General features: G+C 39.9%; 1 protein-coding gene and 1 long non-coding RNA gene across 5 annotated transcripts in view; both read right to left on the bottom strand.

Moving 5' to 3' along the window:
• The window catches only part of LOC127928069 (cell adhesion molecule 2-like), a 166,870-nt gene that overhangs the window by 30,788 nt on the left and 129,101 nt on the right, over positions 1–6,981 (bottom strand). The window lies entirely within an intron of this gene.
• On the bottom strand, positions 4,563–6,378 carry LOC127928071 (uncharacterized). 4 transcript variants are annotated; one of them, XR_008130308.1, is made up of 3 exons: positions 6,369–6,378; positions 5,442–5,505; positions 4,563–4,589 (listed from the first exon to the last, which is right to left on the bottom strand). It is a non-coding gene; the product is annotated as an uncharacterized LOC127928071 (long non-coding RNA). The 4 variants fall into 4 exon arrangements; XR_008130306.1 differs by lacking the exon at positions 4,563–4,589 and adding an exon at positions 4,706–4,732; XR_008130305.1 differs by lacking the exon at positions 4,563–4,589 and adding an exon at positions 5,022–5,048.

Here is a 6,981-nt window from a genome sequence, read left to right as displayed (position 1 = left end):
TCCAACCTAAAACGTTCTGTGGTGTTGATGGGATCCTCAATGAAATTATAATATACACAGACCACAAGTTCCAATTGGCTATACTAAAACTCTTTAACATCCTCCTCAGCTCTGGCATCTTCCCCAATATTTGGGACCAAGGACTAATCACCCCAATCCACAAAAATGTTGACAAATGTCAATAACTACCGTGGGATATGCATCAACAGCATTATTATTAACAGCAGACTCGTACATTTCCTCAGTGAAAACAATGTACTGAGCAAATGGCACATTGACTTTTAACCAAATTACCGTAGGACAGACCACGTGTTCACCCTGCACACCCTCATTGACAAACAAACAAACCAGCAAAGGCAACGTCTTCTCATGCTTTGTTGATTTCAAAAAAAGCTTTTGACTCAATTTGTCTTGAGGGTCTGCTATACGAATGGATGGAAAGTGGAATAACACACATTATTCTAACATCCATGAACACAAACAACAAGTGTTAAAATTGGCCCTGACAGTAAATCTAAAAAATAATGGTGTTCCAAAAAAGGTCCAGTTGCCAGGACCACAAAAACAAATTCCACATGGAAAACTATACATACCTTGGGCTTAACATCAGCGCCACAGGTAACTTCCACAAAGCTGTGAACGAGAGGCAAGAAGGGCATTCCATGCCATCAAAAATTCAACATACCAATTAGGATTTGGCTAAAAAATACATTAATTATTTATAGAACACATTGCCATTTATTTTTTTGTGAGGTCTGGGGTCCTGCTCACCAACCAAGACTTCACTAAATGGGTCAAACACCAAATTGAGACTCTGCATGCAGAATTCTGCAAAAATATCCTCCGTGTACAACGTAGAACACCAAATAATGCATGCAGAGCAGAATTAGGCCGATACCCACTAATGATGAAAATCCAGAAAAGAGCCATTCAATTCTACAACCACCTAAAAGGAAGCGATTCCCAAAACCTTCCATAACAAAGCCACCACCTACAGAGAGATGAACCTGGAGAAGAGTCCCCTAAGCAAGCTGGTCCTGGGGCTCTGTTCACAAACACAAACAGACCCTACAGAGCCCCAGGACAGCAGCACAATTAGACCCAACCAAATCATGAGACGACAAAAAGACACATTGGAAAGAATTAACAAAAGAACAGAGTAAACTAGAATGTTGTTTGGCCCTAAACAGAGAGTACACAGTGGTATAACTGTTTTATATAAGTAGGCAAGTCAGTTAAGATCAAATTCTTACTTTCAATGACGGTTAACTGCCTGTTCAGGGGTTGACAGATTTGTACCTTGTCAGCTCGGGGATTTGATCAACCTTTTGGTTACTAGTCCAACGCTCTAACCACTAGGCTACTCTGCCGCCCCAGAACACCTGACCACTGTGACTGACCCAAACTTAAGGAAAGCTTTGACTATGTACAGACTCAGTGAGCATAACCTTGATATTGAGAAAGGCCGCCGTAGGCAGACATGGCTCTCAAGAGAAGACTGCCCACAAAACTGAGCTGCTCTTCCTAACCTTCTGCCCAATGTATGACCATGTTAGAGACATACAGTATATATATATATATATATATATATATATATATATATACAGTGGGGCAAAAAAGTATTTAGTATTTAGTCAGCCACCAATTGTGCAAGTTCTCCCACTTAAAAAGATGGGAGAGGCCTGTAATTTTCATCACAGATACATTTCATGACATGACAGACAACATGAGAAAAAAATCCAGAAAAGTCACATTGTAGGATTTTTTATGAATTTATTTGCAAATTATGGTGGAAAATAAGCATTTTGTCTGTCATAGTTAAAGTGTACCTATGATGAAAACTACAGGCCTCTCTCATCTTTTGAAGTGGGAGAACTTGCACAATTGGTGGCTGACTGAATACTTTTTTGCCCCACTGTGTATTTCCCTCAGATTACACAGACCCTCAAAGAATTAGAAAACAAACTCCCATATCTATTGGGTGAAATTCCACAGTATGACATCACAGCACCAAGATTTGTGACCTGTTGCCGCAAGAACAAACACCATTGTAAATACAACCCATATTTATGTTTATTTATTTTCCCTTTTGTACTTTCACTATTTACACATCGTTACCACACTGTATATAGACATATGATATTTGTAATGGCTTTATTATTTAGGAACTTCTGTGAGTGTTATGTTTACTGTTCATTTTTATTGTTTATTTCACATTTGTTTATTATCTACTTCACTTGCTTTGGCAATGTTAACACACGTTTCCCATGACGATAAAGCCCTTTGAATTGAATTGAATTGAATTGATAGAGAGAGACAGAGAGAGAGAGAGAGAGGAGACCACAACCATTCTTCTCTGTACGATTTAATATTGAGGCGACATAGCAAACTCCTGTAAATATTTATAATCTCTTCTCCATAGCCTCACGGCTCCTTTAAATGAAAGATGTATAAGGGTTCAAGCCGAGGCCTACAGTGAACTACAAACCTCAACAACCTTGACAAACACCTTTCCATTTTTAAATCAGAATAGTGTTTAAAGAGGGTGTCAAAATGAAACACTAAGAAAGATCAGTAACTCTTGGTTCCCTTCAGGGAAGATAAAGTACAAACACTTCTGAAGTGATTGGCAGTCGCTGGATTTCACCCTTAACAACCGTAACGAGGTTAAAATAAAAAGATTTCACTTTTAGTGACTGATTATATAGAAGTGCAATGAGATGGAAAGAAGACGTTATTAAATGTGAATAGGGCTGTGTGTGTGTGTGTGTGTGTGTGTGTGTGTGTGTGTTTGTGTGTGTGTGTGTGTGTGTGTGTGTGTGTGTGTGTGTGTGTGTGTGTGTGTGTGTGTGTGTGTGTGTGTGTGTGTGTGTGTGTGTGTGTGTGTGTGTGTGTGTGTGTGTGTGTGTGTGTGTGTCTGTGTGTGTTTGTGTGTGTGTGTGTGTGTGTGTGTGTGTGTGTGTCTGTGTGTGTTTGTGTGTGTGTGTCTGTGATGATCGTATTAATGAGTTATCGGTTCCAATGAACAGATCAATTAGGCAATTAAATACTCAGATGGAGAAGGAGACAGACACCATGGGAGACCCATGTTTTAGATAGACAGGTATAATCTCTAGGATCACCATCACCTACTGATAAGGGTCTCTGCATATAAATACTTAGGGATGATGAACAGTCTATTAAAATGCATGTTGACGAACTTTATAAACGGCTAAAAATCAAGCTAGAATTCCTCTTCAGAAACAGGACATGTTTGTCCTCTATAAATAGAAGACAAATTGTGCAAGGTACTTTTATGTCTGTTACAGATTATGGGGATATTATTTACATGAAGGTTACGGCATCGACACTTAAATCGCTGGATGCTACTTATCATTGTTCACTCAGGTTTATTACGGGCGCTGGCTACAGAACTCACCACTCAGGTTTATTACGGGCGCTGGCTACAGAACTCACCACTCAGGTTTATTACGGGTGCTGGCTACAGAACTCACCACTCAGGTTTATTACGGGTGCTAGGTACAGAACTCACCACTCAGGTTTATTACGGGCGCTGGCTACAGAACTCACCACTCAGGTTTATTACGGGTGCTGGCTACAGAACTCACCACTCAGGTTTATTACGGGCGCTGGCTACAGAACTCACCACTCAGGTTTATTACGGTGGCTACAGAACTCACCACTCAGGTTTATTACGGGCGCTGGCTACAGAACTCACCACTCAGGTTTATTACGGGCGCTGGCTACAGAACTCACCACTCAGGTTTATTACGGGTGCTGGCTACAGAACTCACCACTCAGGTTTATTACGGGTGCTGAGTCAATACAGAACTCACCACTCTAGGTAATTAAAAGATTTAGATGCACTAGACTGGATGTCACTCACCACTCAGGTTTATTACGGGCGCTGGCTACAGAACTCACCACTCAGGTTTATTACGGGTGCTGGCTACAGAACTCACCACTCAGGTTTATTACGGGTGCTGGCTACAGAACTCACCACTCAGGTTTATTACGGGCGCTGGCTACAGAACTCACCACTCAGGTTTATTACGGGTGCTGGCTACAGAACTCACCACTCAGGTTTATTACGGGTGCTAGGTACAGAACTCACCACTCAGGTTTATTACGGGCGCTGGCTACAGAACTCACCACTCAGGTTTATTACGGGTGCTGGCTACAGAACTCACCACTCAGGTTTATTACGGGTGCTGGCTACAGAACTCACCACTGTGTTTAATATCAAAATGTGGGTTGGACTTCGCTGTCCGTGAGACGAGAACAACATGCTCTCGTGTTTGTCTATAAAGCACTTCTGAATAAGCTACCTTCTTATTTAACATCACTCATCAATATTAGAATTATAATTTCTAAAACCAGGTCTCAAGCATGGATTCCACTTGAGGCCCATGTGATCTCCACAGAGTTGGGTATGGCTGTCTTCTCCTGTTACGTTCCTTGACTATGGAATAGCCTGCAGACTAAACTAAAACCTGAGACTGGGAATAACCTGTTAGTAGAATAACCTGGCAGTAGAATAACATTTTAGGGGAATAACTGTTAGTAGAATAACCTGTTAGGGGAATAACCTGTTAGTGGAATAACCTGTTAGTAGAATAACCTGTTAGTAGAATAACCTGTTTGGGAATAACCTGTTAGGGGAATAATCTGTTTGGGGAATAACCTGTTAGTAGAATAACCTGTTAGTAGAATAACCTGTTAGGGGAATAACCTGTTAGGGAATAACCTGTTAGGGGAATAACCTGTTAGGGGAATAACCTGTTAGTAGTAGAATAACCTGTTAGTAGAATAACCTGTTAGGGAATAACCTGTTAGTAGAATAACCTGTTAGGGGGAATAACCTGTTAGTGGAATAACCTGTTAGGGAATAACCTGTTAGTAGAATAACCTGTTAGGGAAATAACCTGTTAGGGAATAACCTGTTAGGGGAATAACCTGTTAGAATAACCTGTTAGGGAATAACCTGTTAGTAGAATAACCTGTTAGTAGAATAACCTGTTAGTAGAATAACCTGTTAGGGGAATAACCTGTTAGGGAATAACCTGTTAGGGGAATAACCTGTTAGTAGAATAACCTGTTAGTAGAATAACCTGTTAGGGAATAACCTGTTAGTAGTATAACCTGTTAGGGGAATAACCTGTTAGGGAAATAACCTGTTAGTAGAATAACCTGTTAGGGAAATAACCTGTTACCTGTTAGTAGAATAACCTGTTAGGGGAATAACCTGTTAGGGGAATAACCTGTTAGGGAATAACCTGTTAGTAGAATATCCTGTTAGGGAAATAACCTGTTAGGGGAATAACCTGTTAGGGAATAACCTGTTAGGGGAATAACATGTTAGGGAATAACCTGTTAGTAGAATAGTAGAATAACCTGTTAGTAGAATAACCTGTTAGGGGAATAACCTGTTAGGGAATAACCTGTTAGTAGAATAACCTGTTAGTAGAATAACCTGTTAGTAGAATAACCTGTTAGTAGAATAACCTGTTAGGGGAATAACCTGTTAGGGGAATAACCTGTTAGGGGAATAACCTGTTAGGGAATAACCTGTTAGGGGAATAACCTGTTAGGGGAATAACCTGTTAGGGGAATAACCTGTTAGGGGAATAACCTGTTAGGGGAATAACCTGTTAGGGGAATAACCTGTTAGTAGAATAACCTGTTAGGGGAATAACCTGTTAGAGGAATAACCTGTTAGTAGAATAACCTGTTAGTGGAATAACCTGTTAGGGGAATAACCTGTTAGTGGAATAACCTGTTAGGGGAATAACCTGTTAGGGGAATAACCTGTTAGTAGAATAACCTGTTAGGGGAATAACCTGTTAGGGGAATAACCTGTTAGGGAATAACCTGTTAGTGGAATAACCTGTTAGGGAATAACCTGTTAGTAGAATAACCTGTTAGTAGAATAACCTGTTAGGGGAATAACCTGTTAGGGGAATAACCTGTTAGTAGAATAAGTAGAATAACCTGTTAGGGGAATAACCTGTTAGTAGAATAACCTGTTAGCGGAATAACCTGTTAGTAGAATAACCTGTTAGTAGAATAACCTGTTAGGGGAATAACCTGTTAGGGGAATAACCTGTTAGGGGAATAACCTGTTAGTAGAATAACCTGTTAGTAGAATAACCTGTTAGGAGAATAACCTGTTAGTAGAATAACCTGTTAATAACCTGTTAGGGAATAACCTGTTACCTGTTAGGGAATAACCTGTTAGGTTAGGAGAATAACCTGTTAGGGGAATAACCTGTTAGTAGAATAACCTGTTAGGGAATAACCTGTTAGGGGGAATAACCTGTTAGGGAATAACCTGTTAGGGAATAACCTGAATAACCTGTTAGAATAACCTGTTAGTGGAATAACCTGGAATAACCTGTTAGTGGAATAACCTGTTAAATAACCTGTTAATAACCTGTTAGGGGGAATAACCTGTTAGGGAATAACCTGTTAGTAGAATAACCTGTTAGGGGAATAACCTGTTAGGGGAATAACCTGTTAGGGGAATAACCTGTTAGTGGAATAACCTGTTAGGAATAACCTGTTAGTAGAATAACCTGTTAGTAGAATAACCTGTTAGGGGAATAACCTGTTAGGGGAATAACCTGTTAGTAGAATAGTAGAATAACCTGTTAAATAACCTGTTAGTAGAATAACCTGTTACTAATAACCTGTTAGTGGATAACCTGTTAGTAACCTGTTAGGGAATAACCTGTTAGGGGAATAACCTGTTAGTAGAATAACCTGTTAGTAGAATAACCTGTTAGTAGAATAACCTGTTAGTAGAATAACCTGTTAGGGGAATAACCTGTTAGAGGAATAACCTGTTAGTAGAATAACCTGTTAGGGAATAACCTGTTAGGGGAATAACCTGTTAGTGGAATAACCTAACCTGTTAGTGGAATAACCTGTTAGGGAATAACCTGTTAGTAGAATAACCTGTTAGGGAATAACCTGTTAGGG

This window comes from Oncorhynchus keta, unplaced genomic scaffold (genome assembly GCF_023373465.1).
Source record: "Oncorhynchus keta strain PuntledgeMale-10-30-2019 unplaced genomic scaffold, Oket_V2 Un_scaffold_20464_pilon_pilon, whole genome shotgun sequence".
Taxonomy (NCBI): domain Eukaryota; kingdom Metazoa; phylum Chordata; class Actinopteri; order Salmoniformes; family Salmonidae; genus Oncorhynchus; species Oncorhynchus keta.
This window is presented reverse-complemented; position numbering and strand designations above follow the sequence as displayed.